This window comes from Vigna unguiculata, chromosome 5, assembly GCF_037176805.1.
Source record: "Vigna unguiculata cultivar grain cowpea cultivar isolate G323 ecotype 2 chromosome 5, ASM3717680v1, whole genome shotgun sequence".
In the NCBI taxonomy this organism is placed as follows: domain Eukaryota; kingdom Viridiplantae; phylum Streptophyta; class Magnoliopsida; order Fabales; family Fabaceae; genus Vigna; species Vigna unguiculata.
Window position 1 is genome coordinate 26001033 of NC_140796.1, and position 24955 is coordinate 26025987.

Sequence of the window (24955 nt, forward strand, 5' to 3'; positions counted from 1 at the left end):
ACAAGAGAAAAAGAGATGAGAACGATAATCCACGTCAAAAGTAGTAGAAAAAGGAGAGAAGAAGGGAAAAGATTTGAAGAGGCTCTGGAGCGAGCAAATAGAGAAGAGGGTGAAGGAGTTTGTTGTATATTGTTATCAAATTTTAGAAGGTAAAATTAGATAATCACATATTAAATTTGATATTCTATAAAATTTGTTTTAGTATTCTAAAACAAATTTTTTATATCCTCATCTTTTAATTTGATATACTAAAATAATGAATTTTAATATGCCTAGATTTTTTTATAAGAAAATATAATTACTTAAATATATTATAAAAAGACTATAATGTAACAAAAAATTTAGGAGGTGTTTTCTTAGGCTAACTTAAGCTGAATTTGTTAATATTTTGAGCTTAAATAACACATGTTTTTTTGATAAATACTAGTTAGTAGTAAGGTTTCAATTTATATAGTTTTTATTGTTATAATTTAGTACATATTTAGCTTCTACAATTTAATTTTATTAAATATAAAGTAATATATATCCAAAACTAAGATATCTAAACTAGCCTTAAAAGTGTGGGCAATCCAAAAGCGTATTTAAACCTAAAAATTGTATATATCCAACCTCTTTGACTACATTGCTTGAAAAAACACAAATTTCAAATTGCTCCCTCAGTTCAGGCGAACTGAACTACACTGTTTTTTTTCTAATAAACTGAACTGCACTGTAATATGAACTGAACTGTTTTATGAACTGCACTACATTTGAGTTGAGCTGCACTATTTTTGAACTGAACTACACTATTTTTTAACTGAACTGCACTACTTTTGAACTTAACTACATTGTTTTTGAACCGTTTTTGAACCAAATTGCACTAAAATTGAACTGAATTGCACTAATTTTGAATTGAATTGCACTATTTTTGAACCGAATTGCACTGATTTTGAATCAATTGCTCTATTTTTGAACTAAAAAATAGTTTACCTGAACTGAAATTAACTAAATATTATTTTGTTATATCTAACTGCACTGAACTGAATTGTACTTGCAATATGAATTAAACTGACTACTATATACCATATCATATTTTTGAACTGTAATATTTTTGAACCGAACTACACTAATTTTGAATCGAACTACAATATTTTTGAATCGAAAGGATTGTGAACGGTTTTTGAGTTACTTGAATAACTTATTCAACTAAACATTGCATCTCAATTAAGAAACTAGGTAGTATTTACCCACTTCATTCATAATATAGGTTCTCGTAAACAAAAAAAAAAAGACATAAAACTAAGTAAATAGTAAATAGGAAAAATTTATCTTTACTTAAAAATATAGATTTTCCTATAAACAACAAAATCAAAAAATTAATACATCTCCAAATATCTTGTTTGTGATTATGTGGTTTGTGTGTAAGACCCGGGAAAATTAGATAGTTATTTAATTAATTATTTAATTAGGACGGATAATAGGAACATTTAAAGAAATTAATGTGTGGAACTATGATGTGGAAGAGTACTAGCTCAAATGGTTGAGAGTACTTTATGGTGTGTGAGGACTTGGGTTCGAGTCCTATGTGTGCCACTTGAATGTTAATTAAATTAGGTATTTTTGTTTGATTATGTATGGAATGCGTGGCGTGGTGATACATTCCTAAAATTATAGGAGTTATCACAAAAAGATGAATTGGTTGAATGGTTGTGAAATTGACTTGGTGAGTGATGGGTTGTGAGTTCAAACCTTGTTAAGAACTAATTTACTCTTTTTTTTGCTAAATTTTTCCTTAGCAAGAACATGAAAGGGTTGGAACCCTAGTAGCCAAGAGTGGCAATCTAGAGGGCTGAAAACATTCAGTAAATAGGTAATGAATACCCTTTAAGCCACTTTTTAATGTAATTTTCGTGTGGAGTGTAAAGAGCACTTGAGAGAAGAGTAAGTGAGAGAGAGTACGTGCAATTGGAGAGAGATTATTTTGAAGTATTTATTGTTAAAAGATGTTAAATATTTTTAAGTGACCATTAATTATTTAAAAAGTATTTATTTAGAAAGTTATTATAAGAAACGTAATGGTTTATTAATTTAAAATATTTATTTTATTTAAATGATGTCTTAGAATATGAAATATAAGAGATTATTTTGAAGGATATATAAAGTAATTATTGCACTATAAATGAGTTATAAATGATGATTATTTGTTAAATGGATTTATTGAAAAGATATATTGTTACGTGGGTGAATATGGTTATATAAATGAGATTTAAAAAAATTTCCTAAGAAATAGAAAAAGAAAGGTACAAAAATATGTATATGATATTTTAAAGTTATTAAAAAGACAACATAAATGCACACCTCTGGTGTAAGGCCCAATTATTTTTGCCCATCTTATTGTAGAGGCTGCCCAATCTTTTGGGCCTAAATGGGGTTGGCCCAATTCAATTTCTGACCTAAGATACCCCAAAACCCTAACTTGTAACTACTCTTCGTAAAACAGATCCCACACCTCTCTTAGAGCAGCTGTCGTCATCCTCTGCTAGGGTTTGGAGTCGTCATAGCTTAGCAAGTTCAGCCTCATTCTTCCGTTTCATGTAAGTCCTTCCCAACTCAAGCTCTATGTTCATTTTGATTCTTCCGTATGTTCTCAGTTAGAGCTTTCTAATGAGCTCATTTTTGGAACTTGTCCCACTGTTTTTCAGCTCGTGAAACTGTCCCATGAGCTATTGTCCCTCACTGTTCGAGTATCAAAGCCTTAGCTAACATTTCCAAGTACGGGAAGTTAGGGTTCGAGTTTAAGTTGTGTTTTTATGCCTGTTCTTGAGCTTGCGAATTGTTTGTATGGGTTAATCATTGTTCTTGGGACGTGAAATGCTTTGTGTGATTGGCTGGGGTTGAAAGATACATCTGCTGCAGGTGAGACCAGGGCGAGAACTGATAATCTCGCCCAAGCGAGTCGGACTCACCTAAGCGAGTCTGGCGGAGGCTCGCCCAAATCCTTTTTCGCGAAAGGTCGCCCAGGCGACCAACTCATTATTTTGAGCGAGCGAACCACTCGCCCAGGCGAGAGGGGTCTCGCCTAAGCGAGATCCCGCGTTGGTTCCTGTTTCCTTTTCGAGCCGCCGCCTAGGCGAAGGGGGCTCGCCTGAGTGAGACTGTCTCACCTGAGCGAGACCCTTCAGTCTGAGCGAGGGATTGGGCGAGACAGTGCGTGGTTTGGTTGTCCTTGGATGATTTGTAATTGTTTGGGTATGCTTGATATGTTGAGATATATATATATATATATATATATATATATATATATATATATATATATATATATATATATATATATATATATATATATATATATAATGGATTGCCTTGTATGTGTGACATAATTCATGAATGGAATGATTGATATCGTGGAAGCTTGGCATGTGAAATTAATGAGTGAGTTGGAATTAATGGGACATGGTATTGATATAAAATGAGGCCTGATAGAGGCCGTACCCCACCAAATTAAAACATATTAAATGCAGTATGTGAAAGTGAACCAAGTCGTCTCCCAACGACTAATATTTTCATTCAAAGCTTCAATTTCCAAACGAACACAACAATACAACACAAAGGGGGGGGGTTGGCAGAAAAATTCAGAATTCTAATCAACAGATTAAATTGAATGCAAAGAGTGATTAAAACCGTATTGACATCCTTGATTGAAACATAAATTCACTTATCATAGGCCACCAAATTAACACCTCTGCCTTCTCTCAATCCACTAGATAATACTCTACTAAGCGAAAATTACAATCTAGCTTCATTATGCAATTAAGCAAAGTACACATCCTTAAATTCGTGACAGCCAAGTTACATAAATTAAGCATCAACATAACTTAACCAAAACACATGCAATTACTCTGTAAATTAAGCACAAACAGATTCATGACAATGCATTCCAAAATTAGAACAAAGAGATATGGCAGATTGCACAAGTAAGCACAACCTCAAAGCTTCATTACATTTTTTATCAAGGAGTCAATACACGAAATTAGCTAGACATGGAAATGAGCAATTAGACACCACAATTCTGGAATCACGAAAACAGAATAAAAAACCCCTAACTTATGAAATCTGAAAAACGCAATGGAATGCAAAACGGTGCTATCATATATAAATGCGAAAACCCCATTAATGGGTGTTGTTCCAAGTGTATAAAACCCACAAAACGAACTGCCCAATCAAGAAAACGAATTCAAAACGTAAAACCCTCAATGGGTGTTGTCAAATATGCATAAAAACGGTAAAAAAGAGCCAAAAACGTGAAAAACCGCAAGGGGCACGTCCATGGAAGCTTGGAGAACGAAAATGGAGGCTTTGAAGAGAGGTTGAAGATGATGGAGCGGCTGGTCTTCCCCATGCAGACCTAATTTCGTGGTCATATCACCCCTGCCACTCAGAATTACGAAACTGCCATTATGAGCTGCAGAATTACAAAAATGCCACTTTGGGCCTCAAATGTTGACCCATTGACTTTGTTGACGTGGAAATGACATGGAAATGATGTGGCGACTCTCTTCAACTGAATATTAACGTCCAAGCTCCAAAATTGCTTCACCCAAATACCTAAAAATAATTAAAAACAAAAATTAGGCCAAAGAATGTTAAATTAGTCCAAATTCGGAACAGTGCCAATAAAGCCCAACAGATGAAAAACACTCTAGAGATGAATAATTAAGCACTAATCAACTGTCTAATGGGTACACAAAGGCTAGTGGAGTGGAAGATAATAATGACTCATCAAAATCGACCACACTTACCCTTTCGCACTCCTGGGCAAAATTAAAGAGTCAAGCAAAGCAAGGACATCACAAACATAACAAGAGAGACAAAAAGACACAAGACAAACAGACACATGGCAAACAGACTCGACATAGACAAATGGAAACACATCTAACACAGAAGGATTCAAAGCTGCAAGGTATCCATGAACATCATCCAAGCAATTCAAAACATGTCAAGTACTCAGTTCAGCTCAAGGAGAGAATTGAAAGCAACATAACCTCACGAAATATGCACTGTATCACTCCAATCTCTAGGCTACAGTTTACTCTCAAAGCACCCTTGAAAAACAAACATCAAACATACTTGGTAAGCCTCTAGAACCAACAACCAAACCAGAAACACATGCAGGTCAAGATCAGAAGGACTTTTCAAGGTTGTAATGGGGTTGAGGACAAGGTGTGGAACATATGGATAAGTAGCTAAGCAACCAAGGAAATAGATGATCAATGGGGAATAAGTCTCAATCAATCATGAAAGTAATCCCAAACATCAACACTTCCAACTTCGGTTCTCACACAATGCTCAAATCCAAACTCCTTTTTATTTCTTTTCTTTATTCTCTTTCCTTTTCTTTTTGTTTTCTCTCTCTCTCTCTTTTTTTTTTCTTTTTTCTATACAAAGAACATGCAGAGAAACAACAGTTTTGAAATCCCACTTTGGTGTACAAATGAGCAATTCCAAGAACCAACAATAAGTGCGCGCACAACCACACTTGTTGTGCGCGACCACACTTAATTGAGCACCCATCCTCAAAACAATTCCAAAGCTCCAAAATTTCCTAAGGTAGGAATAATCATGGTTTTTCAGGCTAAGGGCTTGTAATGAGCTGTAGAACAATGAAAGGGTATGCAAGCTCAAAAAGGGGTATCAACGAAAACAGTTCAAGGTAGGCTCATCTGGCTATAGGCTCACAGAACAAAATTGCCTAAATCATATCCCAACAAGCATGTGAATCAGAAAAACATTTAGAAAGAGTCAAGCCAAGGCCACTGTGCAAGCATTCAAGAGGCATATATCACACAATCAAAGAACAGAGAGTGGCTCAAATTCTCACACAGGGTAAAATAATTCCAAAAGCAACTTGACATGCAAAGAGAAAGCAAGGATATCAGTCCACAAAGTGACCAACAACTCATCCTCCAAGAGTGAAGTGAGTGTTCCAAACAGAAAGCAAAAACATAACACTAACTAACACAAATTAACAAAAATGAAACAAACAAACGGAAACAACAACAGACAGACAGACTTAGACAAGTGCAATAAAAGTAAAGAAGAAGGGGAAAGAAAACTCCCTGAATCATGGTGAAACAGCAGTGGGGTCAAGCAGGGAAGTTTCCACCACAACAGTATCTACTAAGGCAGGATTGCTGGGGAATGGCTTCAGACGATGCCCATTCACTTTGAAGCTCTTATCGGTGGACTGGCTTTTAATTTCAACTGCACCATAAGGATAAACATTAGTAACAACAAAAGGACCAATCCACTTTGATCGCAACTTACCCCCCATGAGTCCAAGTCTGGAGTTATACAGTAAAACTTGCTGACCAACAACAAACTCCTTTCTAGCTATGGAGCTATCATGGAATTTCTTGGTCTTCTCCTTGTAGAACATAGAGTTCTTATATGCCTCCAGACGGATCTCATCTAACTCGTTCAACTGCAGCTTCCTTTCCTCCCCAACTTGATCAAGAGAGAAGTTGCATGACTTGACAACCCAGTATGCTCGATGCTCTATCTCCACTGGAAGGTGGCATGGCTTACCAAAGACAACCTGATAAGGAGACATCCCTATAGGTGCCTTATAAGCAGTACTGTGAGCCCATAGAGCGTCCTCAAGTCTATTGCTCCAATCCTTCCTGTTGGGCTGCATAATATTCTCCAAGATCCTCTTGATTTCTCTGTTTGAGATCTTGGCTTGCCCATTAGTTTGGGGGTGATATGGTGTAGAAATTTTGTGCACGACCCCATACTTTTGAAGTAAAACCCCCATGAATCTGTTGCAAAAATGGGTGCCCTGGTCACTAACAATAGCCCGAGGAACTCCAAACCTGTAAAATATGTGAGACCTAACAAAGTCCACAACAACTCGAGCATCATTAGTTCTAGTGGCTTTGGCTTCCACCCATTTTGAAACATAATCAACAGCAAGCAAGATGTAAGTGAAACCAAAAGAGACAGGGAAAGGGCCTATGAAATCTATACCCCAGACATGAAACACCTCACAAAATAGCATGGGTTGTTGAGGCATCTATTGTCTCCAAGAAATGGCTCCTCCTGCTCGTTGGCATTCCTCACATGTGCTACATATCCTCCACGCATCTTTGAAGATGGTGGGCCAATAAAATCCGCAATCTAGCACCTTGCGAGCTGTCCTCTGTGTGCCAAGGTGACCACCAGGTACAGATGAATGACAAAATTTGAGGACCGAGTCAATCTCATGGTCCGGAATGCATCTCCTGGTAACCTGATCAGTGCACATTTTCCACAGATAGGAGTCATCCCAAATGTAATACCTAGCATCGCTCTTGAGTTTATCACATTAAGCTCTTGATGCTAGGGGAGGAAAAATAGAAGCAGCAAGATAATTAACAATGTTAGCAAACCAAGGTGAGGAAGAAGTAGAGAGTGTCAACAAACTTTCATCGGGAAAGTCATCCCGGATTGGTGAAACATCATCAGTAGACCTCTCAATCCTACTTAGGTGGTCTGTAACCAGGTTTTGTGCTCTGCTCCTATCACGGATCTCCAAATCGAATTCTTGGAGCCAGAGCATCCATCTTATCAGCCGAGGTTTTGATTCTGCCTTCTTCATCAGGTACTTAAGAGCTGCACGGTCAGTAAACACAACAACAGGAGAACCAAGCAGATAAGATCGAAACTTTTCAAGTGCAAAAACTATCGCAAGGAGCTCCTTTTCGGTTGTGGTGTAGTTTGCTTGGGCAGCATCTAATGTACTTGAGGCGTAGTAGATTACCCTCGGTTGCTTACCAATCCTTTGAGCTAGAATAACCCCCAATGCATAATTAGATGCATCACACATAAGTTCAAATGGGGCTATCCAGTCGGGCGCCTGAATGATTGTAGTTGTGGTCAGGGCCTTCTTGAGGCAATCAAAAGCCTCTTTGCATCCTTCATTAAAGATGAAGTCAACATCCTTTTATAGTAGGTTGGACAGTGGGAGGGCTTTTTTGCTGAAATCTTGAATGAAGCGCCTGTAAAACCCTGCATGGCTAAGAAAAGAACGAACCTCTCGCACAGAAGAGGGGTAAGGCAATTGTGAAGTAATTGAGATCTTGGCAACTTCAATGCCTTTTTTTGAAATTATGTGCCCCAATACTATGCCTTTTTCTACCATGAAATGACATTTCTCAAAATTGAGAACAAGGTTGGATTGGATGCACCTGTTTAAAACTCTGTCCAAACTATCCAAACATGCATCAAATGAGGACCCATATACAGTAAAGTCGTCCATAAACTCCTCTATGCATTTTTCAAGAAAATCACTAAAAATGGTAAGCATGCACCGCTGGAATGTGCCAAGGGCATTGCATAGGCCAAACGACATCCTCCTATAGGCAAAAGTGCCAAAGGGGCAGGTGAATGTGGTTTTCTCTTGGTCCTCAGGTGTAATGTGAATTTGAAAATAACCAGAAAACCCATCAAGAAAGCAATAGTGGGACTTACCTGCCAAGCGCTCAAGCATCTGATCAATAAAAGGCAAGGGGAAGTGGTCTTTTCTGGTTTCTTGATTTAGCCTTCTGTAGTCAATGCAAACTCTCCAACTGTTTTGCACTCTTGTTGGAATCAGCTCCTCTTTTTCACTCTTGACTACAGTGAGGCCTATCTTCTTTGGAACAACATGGATGGGGCTGACCCACTGACTGTCAGAAATGGGGTAGATGATCCCAGCTTGTAGAAGCTTGGTCACCTCCTTCTTTACAACATCCGAGATGACAGGGTTGAGTCGCCTCTGTGGCTGTCTCACTAGCTTTGCTCCATCTTCCAACAATATCATGTGCATGCATGTTGATGGGCTAATACTAGGGATGTCAGCCAATGTCCATCCAATTGCCTTCTTATGCTTTTTAAGAACGTGCAACAACCTCTGCTCTTGTTCAGCAGTGAGGGAGGTGGAAATGATGACAGGCAGTTTGACCTCCTCCTCTAAGTAGACACACTTGAGGTTGTCTGGCAGTGGTTTCAACTCTGGAGTACTTTTGGCTGAATATCAGGAACCAGAGGGGAGGGAGAAATGGGTTCCACAGCCTATACCTGAGCATAACAATTAGATGCATATGTACTTCCTGCAATATGGTTAGTGCAACCTGATTGTATAACATCAAAGTCAATAGGTACAACATCCAAAAACTCAAACTCAGTAAATTCAACATCATCAGAATCAAAATCAGAATTAGAATCAAGAACATCAATGCATGCAAATTCAGATAACTCAGACACAGATGAATGTTTTAATGCATGTAGAGAGTGGAAATCAGAAATCAATCCATCAACAGCATTATCAATAATATCCACGTGAAAAACAGAATGATCCTTAGAAGGATGTTTCATGGCATCCAGAATGTTAAATCGCACAACAATATCATTAAACTCCATGGACAAAGTACTTGCATGGACATCAATTTTGGTTCGTGCAGTTTTCACAAATGGTCTGCCTAAAATGATTGGTGCAGAACCATGTGAAAATCCCTCTTCCATATCAAGAAGGTAAAAATCAGCAGGGAAAATCAATTCACCAACACGAACCAAAACATCATCAACCAAACCTACGGGGTGGGCAACACTTCTATTTGCCAACTGAATCACCACACCCGTAGGTTGCATAGGTCCAAGAGAAAGAGATTTAAAAATAGACAGAGGCATTACATTTATTGAAGCACCAAGATCAAGAATTGCATTTTCAAATTTATTGTTACCTATGATGCAGGGTACACAAAATGTATCTGGGTCCTTGCACTTCTTAGGAATCTGAGGAACAGATTTACCTATCAATGCTGACACATTTCTGCCCATATTGATCTTTTCGTTTCCCTTTAGCCTCCTCTTATGCGTGCATAGCTCCTTCAAGAACTTTGCATATCTGGGAATCTGTTTAATGGCATCCAACAAAGGTATGTTCACCTCCACCTTCCTGAATGTTTCTAAGATCTCCCTGTCAACCTCTTCCATCTTTTTGCTTGGAATGGCTCTTGGAGGGAAAGGAAGAGGTATGGAAGGTGCAGCAGTAGAGGTGGAAGGCGTAGAAGTCACACCAGATGTGGAAGGACCAGCTGCATGAGCATCACGCTTTCTCTGAAGTGTGGCAGGGTCGACTTCCTTTGAAGGTGTAGGCTCGAAAGTGGTAACTTCAATGTTCTTCCCAGATCTCAACGTAATGGCACTCACATTCCTCAGATTTTCCACCGTTTGTGATGGAAGCTTGTCAGAATTCTGAGCCTGTGCCTGGTTTAGCTAAGTGGCCATCTGGACTAACTCCTCCAATGAAGTAGAAGAAGAAGGTGCAGATGCTGCAACAGGAGCTGGTGTGGGTACAGGTGGAACAGGAGCAGGTTGTGGTGCATGTGCAACTCTTTGTTGTGGAGGTGGTTGCACATTTGGAAATTGTTAGGGCTGCTGGTTACCCTGGTTTCCCCATCTCAAATTAGGGTGATTCCTCTATCCTGAATTATATCTGTTTGTTGACAAATCATGGTTCTGTTGTGATGTTGGGGCCTATTATTGTTGAAAATATTTGCTGCATAGGCCTGAGGGGTATCCACTAGTGTAAAAGAAGAAGCAGTAGCCTGTTGTTGCAATGCTGGGCAAGAGTCTGTAAAATGATCAACAAATGTACAAAGGCCACAAACTCTTGCAACTGGAGCTCTCTGATTGGAAGCAAGTTGGTTGACCAGTGTGGTAAGAGCTTCAATTTTACTTTCCAACTTCTTCGTGTACTCGACAGCTCCTACATCATGAACACCTCTAACAACTATGGCATCACTCCTTGTGCCAAATTGTTGAGAATTTGAAGCCATGTTCTCTATTAGTTGCCTGGCTGCAGCTAGGGTTATGTTACCAAGGGCACCACCACTTGTGGCATCAATCATATTTTGATCCATGTGGTGCAGACCTTCATAAAAATACTGCAGAAAGAGATGTTTAGAGATCTGATGGTGTGGGCAGCTTGAACAGAGATTCTTGAACCTCTCCCAGTACTCATAAAGGGTCTCCCCAGATTGCTGCTTGATGCCAGAAATTTCCTTCCTTATGGCTATTGTCCTTGAAGTAGGGAAGAACTTGGCAAGGAATAATCTCTTTAGGTCATCCCAGCTTGTGATGGACCTGGGTGTTAAGTAGTATAACCAGTCTTTCGCATTACCCTCCAAAGAATGGGGGAAAGCCTTCAAGTATACATGGTCCTCTTGGACATCTGCAGGCTTCATGGTGGAACATACGACATGAAACTACTTCAAGTGTTTGCACGGGTCCTCACCTGCAAGACCATGAAACTTTGGCAACAAGTGTACTGAACCAGTTTTCAGCACATATGGAACCTCCTCCTCAAGGTATTGAATGCATAAACTATCATAAGTGAAATCTGGTGCAGTGAGCTCACTCATGGTTCTCTCATGAGGTGGAGGAGGTTGAGCCATATTATCAGTATGAAAATCAAAATGCTCAGAATAAACAGTACGCTCAGAATGCAAAGAATGAGGAGTGTTAGGAATGTGATGAGAATCATAAGAGTCAAGAAAAGTCACTGAATATTTAGCATGCAAAGATGGATTCCTAAGATGCCTACTTCCTCTGTGGAATTTCCTATCAATCTCAGGGTCAAATGGTTGTAATTCACTTGGGTTTTCCCTAGTCATGCACCAAAAAACATGAGTTCTAGTGATATTGGCATAACATAGGGTATAACTACAAGTATACTCAAACGACCTCCAAATGACTTGAAAATTGGTAGGATATTCCTTTGAGTGGTCTAACAGAAGCACAAAAAAAATCAGATCAAAACTCAAAGCACAAGTATTTTTAACAATTTTTCAAAAGTGGAAAAAATGAAGAAAAATCACAAAAATGATTGCTGAAATGTAGAAAATGGAATTTTCTGGAGAATCTGAGTTTGGAAACTGGATAAACCGGTTACAACAAGGTGGGAAATCAAATTCCACCCCAAATGCATATAAAATAATAGTGATTCTGATAACCAGAGCATAAGTTATGGTCCTCTGAAGTTTCACTAAAAATCAGTCCAAAATTTTTTTGAATCTCTTAACTCAGACCATATACCAACTGCTCCAGCTATTTTTCCTATCAAGTTCAAAGTCTTAGAAGTGGGGGGGAGGGGAATTTCAAGTCAAAAAAAGCACCGTAGCTACCAGAACAAAAATCCAGAAGTTAAATGCCAGATTCCGACACTATTCATACATTATTCACTACTACAAATGACATTATTCATGTGCGTCGCGACACTATTCACTACACTACACAGAAACACACAGGAATGGAAACAGACACTGAACTTAACACAACATGAACATCACAATGAACATATACCAACTCAACCACACTTGAACTACACACACCAAAACACAGAACACAAACACACTAAAAATTTTACTTTGAACGAAACGATTGGTCCCCGACAACGGCGCCAAATTTGATAGAGGTCGTACCCCACAAAATTAAAACATATTAAATGCAGTATGTGAAAGTGAACCAAGTCGTCTCCCAATGACCAATATTTTCATTCAAAGCTTCAATTTCCAGACGAACACAACAATACAGCACAAAAGGGGGGGTGGCAGACAAATTCAGAATTTTAATCAACAGATTAAATTGAATGCAAAGAGTGATTAAAACCGTATTGACATCCTTGATTGAAACACAAATTCACTTATCATAGGCCACCAAATTAACACCTCTGCCTTCTCTCAATCCACTAGATAATACTCTACTAAGCGAAAATTACAATCTAGTTTCATTATGCAATTAAGCAAAGTACACATCCTTAAATTCGTGACAGCCAAGTTACATAAATTAAGCATGAACATAACTTAACCAAAACACATGCAATTACTTTGTAACTAAGCACAAACATATTCATCACAATGCATTCCCGAATTAGAACAAAGAGATATGGCAGATTTCACAAGTAAGCACAACCTCAAAGCTTCATTGCATTTTTTATCAAGTAGTCAATGCACGAAATTAGCTAGACATGGAAATGAGCAATTAGACACCACAATTCTTGAATCACAAAAACAAAATCAAAAACCCCTAACTTATGAAATCTGAAAAACGCAAATTAAGAGCAAAAAGAGAGATTTCAAAGCTTCAATGGAATGCAAAACGGTGCTATCATATATAAATGCGAAAACCCTATTAATGGGTGCTGTTCCAAGTGTATAAAACCCACAAAACGAACTGCCCAAGCAAGAAAACGAATTCAAAACGTAAAACCCTCAATGGGTGCTGTCAAATATGCATAAAAACGGTAAAAATGAGCCAAAAACGTGAAAAACCGCAAAGGGCACGTCCACGGAAGCTTGGAGAACGAAAATGGAGGTTTTGAAGAGAGGTTGAAGATGATGGAGCGGCTGGTCTTCCCCATGCAGACCTAATTTCGTGGTCATATCACCCCTGCCACTCAGAATTACGAAACTACCATTATGAGCTGCAGAATTACAAAAATGCCACTTTAGGCCTCAAATGTTGACCCATGGACTTTGCTGATGTGGAAATGATATGGAAATGATGTGGCGACTCTCTTCAACTGAATATTGACGTCCAAGCTCCAAAATTGCTTCACCCAAATACCTAAAAATAATTAAAAACAAAAATTAGGCCAAATAATGTGAAATTAGTCCAAATTTGGAACAGTGGCCCAATAAAGCCCAACAGATGATAAACACTCTAAAGATGAACAATTAAGCACTAATCAACTGTCTAATGGGTACCTAAAGACTAGTGGAATGGAAGATAATAATGACTCATCACGGCCCTAAACTCATGGGGTGGTAATGACCAGTGGTTTGGGTTCAACATGTGATACTAATGTGGTGTTATTTTTCAGAGGTTGACATGGAATTGTAAGCATGATTGGTATTCTCTTATTGTTCATTTATGATTGTTGGGTCCGTGTCAAGGTGTAATTCTTTGGAGTTTCTAGGTGAGGCCTCCAGGGTTGCGCTTCAGTGGTCGGGACATAATTCTATGACCACTGTTAGTGGGTGTCCATGGTGGTGCCCCATCTGTATAACTAGGTATGGATTCAAGGTAAGGTTGCATCCTAACACTCTAAGGAGTCAGTTAGTCTCACCTAGAGAGGACTGACTCCTGTGGTGAGAGTAACAGGAGGCCTGAAATTCACTAAGGGCTAACCTTGTGTTGAGGGAAAATTGATCCATCGTAACACTTGTAACACATAGCTCGGGGATGAACAACTCAGGGGTGAGCAGAGGTATCCACCACAAGTGTAAGCATCCGCTGAATCCGACTAGGTTATACGTATCCGGATGAGTCGAGTCGAGTCGAGTCGTAGTGTATCGATTGAAAAGTCATAACATGCTTGGTTGTTGTATTGATATTGGATGGTGAAAGTATATTTGACTGTATGATGAAAATGTTGTTGGCTCTAGCTTACCATGTTTGTTGTATGGTTGTCTTGTATGTGGGTCTTCTTTCTTGCGATGATCATCAGTTTAATTGATGGGAGCAGATGGGCGAGGTTTCCGCGGTCAGCAAGGAAATGGCGATTCCGCTGCTTAGCCATCTGGGCTGGACTTTATGTTTCTTTTCTTCATGGGTTTTCTTTAGGGCTACAGCTCATGTATTGCTCTATGCCACACTATTCTACTCTCATTTTGTTAGACTTTTATTTGGTTTTCATTGGCATCGTGGTGTGCCCAGTTTGTAGGGGTTGTGTTAAGGACCCCAAGACTACTCTACATTACTATTTTGTGTGACGTGTCTTTTAATTTCGCTTAATAATTAAATGGGATGTTACATTTATGGTATCAGAGCGGTCATTCCTTAGGTCTATGGACTTGGATGTCCGCTTAGCTTTCTCTGTGCCTTCTGAGTGTTCTTAGTTAAATTCTTGCCTTATTCGAGCCTAACCAAGTGATTTTCTGTGTGCCGGTGAACTATGGCACCTCCTCGTAGGACTTCGCAATCGTCCCGGGGTGACTTGCCCGATATCGCCAGGGCAATAGAGGCGATTATTGCTGCCATGACGCAGCAAAGCACAGCGATGATGCAGCAGCATGAGGCAACGATGAAGCGACAGGCAGCGTCGCTTGAGCAACAGCAGGCAATGATGCAGCAGATGGAGGCTGCACGTGTGGCTGCCGAGGATGCACATAGGCAGCATATGGAGGCCTTCCACCAACTGGAAGAGAACAGGGCAACTGCCCCTGTGTTTGGCCCGGAGCCACGACCACCAGTCAGGGAGTGGAGTCTGGAAGACTTCCTGAAACACCATCCCGTGAAGTTCAATAGAAAGACGAGCCCTGACGCAGCAAACTAGTGGCTGAAGGATCTGGAGAGGATCTTTGATGCAAAAACATGCCCAGCGGAGAACAGATTAGCTTTCACAATATACATGCTCACCGGGGAGGCTGAGCACTGGTGGACTAGTACCAAATCCATCATGGAGGAGAGAGGCGAGCCGGTGACGTGGGAGGCCTTTAGGGGGAAATTCCTCTCGGAATATTTCCCAAACAACATTCGATATGCCAAGGAAGTGGAATTCCTCCAACTGACCCAAGGAGGGAAGACGATGACCGACTATGCTGAGAAGTTCAAGCACCTCAGCCGCTTTTATACCTTGCCGCTAGATGAGGAGTGGAGATGCAGAAAATTCGAGAACGGCCTCAGAGGAGATATTCGCTTGATGGTAACACCCTTATCCATTAAGGATTTTGCCGCTCTGGTGGAGAAGGCTAGAGTGATGGAGAAGATGAAGAATGAGGTAGAGGGCAGCGACCCCAGCAGCCTGAGAGGATTGATGGACCATATAGGTCCAAGCCCAGACACGACGAGCGGAGGAGACCATATGACAGACCTCCCCATCAGCCGCAGGGGTCTAGGGGTCTTCCTCCCCAGCAGGGTCGAGTGCAGTGTTACATATGTGGGGGCCCACACCTGAGGAGCGCTTGCCCACGCATGGAGGGTTACCTGTCAACACCCAATTTCGTCCGGGTAAATAAATTTATTTTCAAAAATTTGATATTAATTATCGCACTCCTTCTCATGAGCCCAACAACTCAACCTGCTTTCTACCCTTGTTCCTAGAAGAGAAATTAGTAATATTCTAATAATTAAAAGAAATATTTCTTCAAATGGTTATAATCAATATTACTAATTGAGATTGATTTTGTGCTCTGATTTGTTAATGGTTAGAATCAATATTACTAATTTGGGATTGATTTTGTGCTATGATTTACTATGATTTGATTTCCATAATGTGTTGTTATCATAACCAATTTCTTCCTTATATTGTTCATTACAATTAAGGCTGAGATTGTATTGATATTGCAAGGTGCGAGTATAAATACGCACTCTATCATGACCGAAAGAAAAAATTCTCTACACTTCTCTAATTCTTTCCCATCACCACTCCCACATACACACCTCTTCTTTCATCTCTCTAAAAAACATATTGAAGGAGGTAAAAAAAAAGAAGAAGATTCTCTATACTCTTTTTTTCTCTCTCATTACCACCCACACAGACGCATCTCATTTTATCTCTCTTAAAAAAAACACAAAAATATTATAAAAGGAGGCAAGAAAAAAGAAAAGGCAGAAGGTACGTCATTGTTAGTTTTTTTCTTTTAATTTATTTTTTTTATTTTCGTTATTTTGTTTAAATCATTAACAAAAATATTTCCTATTTCTTTGGTGTCTGCTTGGCCGCTCGCGTTGCGTGACACTGATTTTAGACTTTCGTTTTTTTTCTCTAAAAAAATATATATCAATCTAAGAATAAAAAATAGTTTTCTTTGTTTACTTTTTAATATCTATCTGGTTGCTCACGTTGCAGTGACATCCGCATCCACTTATAAATAACTTTAAAAAAAATATGAAAAAATTATAAAAGATTAAAAAGATAAAAAAATCAAAGATTAAAAAAAAGAATTTATTTTCAGTGTCAGTTCGGCCGCTCGCGTCGTGTGACATCAATATTAATATAATACTAAAAATTTAAATGAAAAGGTTTTCAAAATTATTAAAAAAATTAAACCATTCTTCAAATATTTATCCAAATATTTTTTCATAAAAGAACTACGTAACCCTGATTCTCCATTCACATAGAGATACGTAGGAGCGATGATTAATCCTCGTCGGGCCCAATGCATTCTTTTATCTTGGGGGTTGTACATTCTTTTATTAACATTTTTTGGGAAAAATAAATATTTAGAAAAAACACATAACTTTTTCACATTTAATTAAAGGTACCGTCTTAGGACGGGCGTTGTGGGGTGCTAATACCTTCCCCATGCATAACCGACTCCCGGACCCAAAATCTGGTTTTTCGCAGACCTTGCTCTTTTTTATGGTTTTCCCTAGTTTCCTATAATAACTATGCTGGCGACTCCAAACTCTGTTTTTACAAAATTTTATTTTTTGGTTCGTCGTCTCGTCGCGATTTCGGTTGGGACATTACCACAGATGCAACAACTGTGGCAAGGAGGGCCACTTTGGGAAGGATTGTCCCACTCTTGTTAGGGTAGGGGCACGCCCTCCAGTTCAGACTCCTCACTAGCACCAGCGGAGAGATAGAGGCAACAGGCCTCAAGCGACGGGCAGAGTCTACGCCATGACCGGAGCAGAGGCGGCAGGTTCAGGTAACCTCGTTATGGGTTATTGTGTGATTTCTGGGATGAGATGTTGCGTGTTATATGATTCTGGAGCGACACACTCCTTTGTGTCAGATGCTTGCGTGAAAAAATGTTGGGTCTGTTGGTGTGTGAGCTGCAGTGTGAACTTGTGGTATCTACTCTGACATCAGGTTTAGTCAAGACGTCGTCCTTGTGTGCTAGGTGTCCCGTGGAGGTGGAAGGACGCAGATATAGGGTGAATATGATATGTTTGCCTCTCCAAGAGTTGGAAGTGATCCTAGGGATGGATTGACTATCTGCCAACTGCATCCTTATAGACTGCCAGGAGAAGAGGTTGTTGTTTCCCGATTCAAAGGAGCTCAAGTTGGTGTCTCCTTAGGGGGTGGTGAGAAAGATTCAGAGTGGCGCGCAAGGCTTCATAATCTTCGCCCGTATGGAAGTGGAGGAGAGAGGGACCATCAATTATACATGTGGTGCATGAGTTTGAGGACGTGTTTCTGGATGAAGTACCTGGGTTACCTCCTAGTAGGGAGGTGGAGTTCTCTATTGACCTAATACCGGGGATAGGTCCGGTATCGATGGCTCCATACCGCATGTCTCCTGCAGAGTTGGTGGAATTTAAGAAACAGATAGAGGAACTGATGGCGAAGCAGTTTATCCGACCCAGCACTTCGCCGTGGGGAGCCCCAGTGTTACTGGTAAAGAAGAAGGATGGGAGTTCATGCCTGTGTGTGGACTACAAGCAACTGAACAAGATGACGATCAAGAATAAGTATCCGCTCCCGAGAATTGATGACATGATGGATCAGCTGCATGGGTCGTCAGTATTCTCGAAGATAGACCTGCAGTCGGGATACCATCAGATTTTGTTAAAGGCTGATGATGTGCAGAAGACGGCCTTCGGATCCCGATATGGACACTATGAATACGTGGTTATGCCTTTTGGTGTGACCAATGCTCCAGCAGTGTTCATGGACTACATGAACCGGATTTTCAGACCCTTCTTAGATAAGTTTGTCGTAGTCTTCATAGACGACATCCTTATCTATTCTAAGACTCAGAAGGAGCATGCAGAACACCTGAGGTTGGTGCTTGGTGTTCTGAGAGAGAAATAGTTGTATGCCAAGTTGTCCAAGTGCGAATTTTGGATGGATGAGGTTCAATTTTTTGGGCATGTGATATTCGCCAAGGGGATTGCAGTGGACCCAACGAAGGTTGAGGCAGTGGTAAAGTGGGAAAGCCCTAAGTCGGCCACAAAGATCAAGAGCTTTGTGGGGTTAGCGGGCTACTATAGGAAGTTCATAGAGGGATTCTCCAAAATAGTGGCACCCCTAACACTGCTTACTCGGAAGGACCAACCCTTCACTTGGACAGATAAGTGCGAGGAAAGTTTCCAGGAGTTGAAGAGAAGATTGACTAGCGCTCCGATACTAGTGATCCCGGATGTCGGGAAGCCGTTCGAGGTCTACTGTGACGCCTCCCACCTCGGACTTGGTTGCGTTTTGATGCAGGAGAAGAAGGTTGTGGCATATGCCTCAAGACAACTCAAGGTGCATGAGAGGAACTACCCCACTCATGACTTGGAGTTGGTGGCGATAGTCTTTGCCTTGAAGATTTGGAGTCATTATCTTTATGGTGCTCAGTTTTGTGTGTTCAGCGACCATAAAAGTTTAAAGTACTTGTTTGACCAGAAGGAGCTGAACATGAGGTAGAGGAGGTGGATGGAGTTCCTGAAAGATTATGACTTCGAGCTCCTATATCATCCGGGGAAGGCAAATGTTGTGGCAGATGCTCTTAGTAGGAAGACTGTACATACGGCACATCTCATGATAAAACAGGTAGAGTTATTGGAGAAGTTCAGGGACATGAGGCTACAGGTGGAGTTGGGGTCCGAGTCCATTAGGTTTAGTACCCTTACTATATCTAGTGACTTCTTGAGCTCAGTGAGAGAGAGACAGTTATTAGATGCCAACCTGAATAGAGTCAGAGAACAGCTTGGGTCAGATGAGACTAGAGATTTCACTTTGGATAATGATGATATCTTAAGGTTCCAGGGCAGGATCTGTGTACCCAATGATACTGAGGTAAAGAAGTTAATTCTTGAAGAAGGACACAAGAGTCGTCTTAGTTTGCATCCTGGCATGACTAAGATGCCCCAAGATTTTAAAGAGACTTTCTGGTGGCAACGGATGAAGAGAGATGTGGCTCAGTTCGTATCAGCATGTTTCACTTGTCAGAAGGCGAAGGTGGAGCACTAGAGGCCCGGTGGGAACCTACAGCCCTTAGAAATACCAGTGTGGAAATGGGACAACATCTCCATGGATTTTGTAACCCTTTTACCACAGACTTTTAGAGGACATGACACTATCTGGGTGATAGTGGACCGGTTGACCAAGAATGCCCACTTTTTGGCGATGAACTTAAGGATGTCTATGGCCAAGTTAGCCCAGCTGTACATTAAGGAGATCGTGAGGTTGCATGGAGTACCTTCGAGCATAGTTTCTGACAGAGACCCACGGTTTACATCCCGGTTCTGGCAAACCTTACAAGAGGCTTTGCGAACAAAGTTGACTATTTATCACCCTCAAACCGATGCCCAGTTTCAGAGGACGATTCAGTCATTAGAGGATTGGTTGAGGACTTGCATATTGGATCATCTGACTTGCATATATATATATTCTAAGCTATGAATCGGAAAAGTTTCAGATTTATGTATCTTCTATTTCAGCGTATATTAGTAGAAGCATGATCCATTATATGTACATAATAAATATATAAATATATACGAATATGTTTCTGTTATGTTTTATAGCATATATTTAATGTTAGAGATGATAACTATATATACTGAAATGACTGGGAGTGAAATCCGTCAAATGTAACTATCAAATAATATTATAATATTATTTGGAAATTTTAGGAAGTTTCGGTTATTTTTGTTTTTCATTCACAATATTATTATTAATAATATGATTACTAATGGGGATTAAATTAATAAATAAAATTATGTATAAATTATATATATATATATATATATATATATATATATATATATTGCAATAACTAATTATTTAATTTAAAAACTAATTATACAATTGTATAAATATTTATATATAGATACTAATAATATGATTTTATACAATCAAATTCATGTTTTAAAATATTAATTTAATTTTGTACAGTTTTAAAATATTTTTAATTTTGTATAAAATGCATTCTAGAAATTTCATTTTTTAGGACGAAAAATTTATTTGTTAAGAGAATAAGAGATCCAAAAAATTATGATAATTATAAAAATAAATAAATGAGATTAAATAAATATTTAAAGTAAAAGACAAAATGGTTTCAAATTTATTTAATTAAAATATATTAGATATATGTCGTTAAATATTATGAGATATTGTTAAAAGATGTTAAATATTTTTAAGTCACCATTAATTATTTAAAAAGTATTTATTTAGAAAGTTATTATAAGAAACGTAATGGTTTATTATTTTAAAAGATTTATTTTATTTAAATGATGTTTTAGAATATGAAAGATAAGAGATTATTTTGAAGGATATATAAAGTAATTATGGCACTATAAATGAGTTATAAATGATGATTATTTGTTAAATGGATTTATTGAAAAGATATATTGTTACGTGGGTGAATATGGTTATATACATGAGATTTAAAAATATTTCCTAAGAAATAGAAAAAGAAAGGTAGGAAAATATGTATATGATATTTTAGAGTTATTAGAAAGACAACATAAATGCACACCTCTGGTGTAAGGCCCAATTATTTCTGCCCATCTTATTGTAGAGGTTGCCCAATCTTTTGGGCCTAAATGGGGTTGGCCCAATTCAATTTCTGACCTAAGATACCCCAAAACCCTAACTTGTAACTACTCTTCGTAAAACAGATACCACACATCTCTTAGAGCAGGTGTCGTCATCCTCTGCTAGGGTTTGGAGTCGTCATAGCTTAGCAAGCTCAGCCTCATTCTTTCGTTCCGCGTAAGTCCCTCCCAACTCAAGCTCTATGTTCATTTTGATTCTTCCCTATGTTCTCAGTTAGAGCTTTCTAATGAGCTCGTTTTTGGAACTTGTCCCACTATTTTTCAGCTCGCGAAACTGTCCCGTGAGCTATTTTCCCTCACTGTTTGAGTATCAAAGCCTTAGCTAATGTTTCTAGGTACGGGAAGTTAGGGTTCGAGTTTAAGTTATGTTTTTATGCCTGTTCTTGAGCTTGCAAATTGTTTATATGGGTTAATCATTGTTCTTGGGACGTGAAATGCTTTGTGTGATTAGTTGGGGTTGAAAGATACATCTGTTGCAGGTGAGATCAAGGCGAGAACTGATAATCACGCCCAGGTGAGTCTGACTCGCCTAAGTGAGTCTAGCGGAGGCTCGCCCAAATCCTTTTTCGCGAAAGGTCGCCCAGGCGACCAACTCATTATTTTAAGCAAGCGAACCACTCTCCGAGGCGAGTGGGGTCTCGCCTAAGCGAGATCCCGCGTTGGTTCCTGTTTCCTTTTCGAGCCCCCACCTAGGCGAAGGGGGCTCGCCTGAGCGAGACCCTTCAGCTTGAGCGAGGGATTGGGCGAGACAATGCGTGGTTTGGTTGCTTGGTTGTCCTTGGATGATTTGTAATTGTTTGGGTATGCTTGATATGTTGAGATATAGATATATATATATATATATATATATATATATATATATATATATATATATATAATGGATTGCCATGTATGTGTGACATAATTCATGAATGGAATGATGGATATCGTGGAAGCTTGGCATGTGAAATTAATGAGTGAGTTGGAATTAATGGGACATGGTATTGATATAAGGTGAGACCTGATAGAGGCTGTGACCCACCAAATTAAAACATATTAAATGCAGTATGTGAAAGTGAACCAAGTCGTCTCCCAACGACCAATATTTTCATTCAAAGCTTTAATTTGATACGATCCTATCCAGGAAAGAGTATGATCGTTTCTGAATTTGAATCCTCAAGAGGCACGACACGAATAAATCAGAGAATAACGCGGAATAAGACAGAGATGGAGGACGCCACAATCTAGCAGATTGATAAGTCAAGTGAAGATTCGCCACAAAGATGTTAATCTTTGATAAGAACCAGAGGCCTAAGCCAAGAACAAAGAGAACCCTCTCTGTAATGAAAATCAAATTCAATATATGACTAAAAGTGTCTACAATAGTTTTTGATACCTCTATATATAGGTACATGAGTTTAAGAAAACCTAAGAACCCTACAAGAAGGACCAAACCAAAATATAAACTAATTTATAAGAGAAAGCCCAAAGCCCAAAAAAATAACTTATTTCCTAAAAGAAAACCCAAAGTTTAAAAATATAAATTAATTTCCTAATAATTATCCTTCAAGAGTGCTCCAAGCCATGATCTTCATATCCTTTGAATTTCCACTTGTAGTTGCTTGTAGTATCAAGAGTCTTGAATAAATATGATTTTTCAATCTCTTACTCCTTACCCTTGTCATAGGTCCTTTGAATTGTAAATGTTCATCTTTAAGTTCTTCTTGTATGGAATCTTGGGATAGTGCTCCATCATTCCCTCCTTCTTAAAGAGAATTTGTCCTCAAATTTGTCTCACTTGAAGATTCTTTATCATTCTCTCCTGTTTGGAGAGAATTTGACCCGAATTCTAGAAGGTCTTATGCACAAACACAAACATAAATCAAAGACACAAATCGAAAATAAAATAATAGAAATTCTACTAAATTGAAATTTGGATCCTGAAAGAGGTCAATCTCTTATTATAAAAGATTTGGAGTTCTACCTCCAGGGTCAAATACCCACCTGCACCAATCATCAAAGAATTTTAAATTAAAGATAAAATGCTCAAAGAAAAGAAAAGGAATATTGCTCAAACAAACAACCCAATTATAGGTATGACTTTGATCACCTGTAGGTTTGTTAGAAATGGGTAAACAAGCTAACTCATGAGCGTATATTTCTAAGCTTGTGTCTTTTTTTATCATCATTTCGTCTTCCCATTGTTGATCTCCTTGTTGCTTGATGAATAGCTCTTCCCTAAGTATCCTTTCGTCTTTCCATTATTGATGCCATTGCTCTTTGATGAATAAATCGTCCATAGACAATAAAACAATAAGAGGAAAGTTAGTACATTTTTTCATTGACAATTCATAATGCTCTCTTATTTCTTTTTCTCTCTTTTCTTCCTTCTCTCTTTTTTTACTCTCTTCTTTCTTTACTTTTTCTCGCTCTTCTTTCTTTTTTCTCTATCCTTCTTCTTTCTCCTCTCTCGCTCTCTTCTTTTTCTCTCTTTTCTTCCTTCTCTCTTTTCCTACTCTCTTCTTTCTTTACTTTTTCTCTCTCTTTGTTCTCTTTTCTCTCTCCTTCTTCTTTCTCCTCTCTCTCGCTCTTTTCTTTCCCTACTTTTTCTCTCTTTTCTTTCTCGTCTCTTTCTCTCTTTTCCTTTGCTTCATTTTCTATAAGTGTTTCCTTCTCATGGACTCTTTTTAGCTTTCGCTCTTGCCTTCTTTTCAATACATCTAATTTTTGCATTGTCCTTTCTTCCTCCTCTCTCAAGTATGAAATGTAGTTCTTGAGGTCTTCATGAGTCACGGGACTTGCATCCCCATTAGGACATTGATGAGTTTCATGCCCATAGCCTTCACATTTGGAACATCTTAGTGTACTTGTCTTTGGCAATGATTTTCTAACAAGATTGTGCTTCCGTTTAATACTAGCAATCTTGCCAATTAGCTTTATAATTCTAGACTCCAAGGCATTAACGTCTGCTACCAATACCTCATAAACACTAGGTGTATCTCTACATGTCAGTCTCTTGGTACGTTCAAGTCCTTGAACCAAACGATCTTGGTTAGGAGTAGGATAATTTAAACCATATGTTAAACCAGTTCCAAAAGGATGCCTCTGTGGAAACATTTTTCATTACTCAATATTTGCTAATTCCTGCAAGAAAATGTTAGTATAATAAAATATATTTAGGACCTCACCACTCCGCTAAGTGTTTCACTCAATTTTCCACTCATCTATCACACATATAGGCTTTTTCTTGAATGTACTCTTTTGCCTTTTACCACTCAAATTCCCTTTAGTGCTTGGCGAAGAACTCTAGTAGCTTAAGGAAAGAGTGAACAAACAATGTGAAGAAAGTTGCGAGATCTAAATCTTGACTTAAGAGGACAAAGAAGATTCAAAACACTAGACCAAACTTCAAGGAATTGTAAAGACACAAAACAAGAAAATTAAAATTAGAAAATAATAGGACTACCAAAGAGATTTAAATGAG

The 24955-nt window shown here is 38.8% G+C and overlaps 1 non-coding gene across 1 annotated transcript; it reads left to right on the forward strand.

The window, feature by feature from the left end:
- The first annotated feature begins 10965 nt into the window (after positions 1-10965).
- On the forward strand, positions 10966-11072 carry LOC114171323 (small nucleolar RNA R71). The gene has a single exon (XR_003601436.1). It is a non-coding gene; the product is annotated as a small nucleolar RNA R71 (small nucleolar RNA).
- Positions 11073-24955: the final 13883 nt, after the last annotated feature.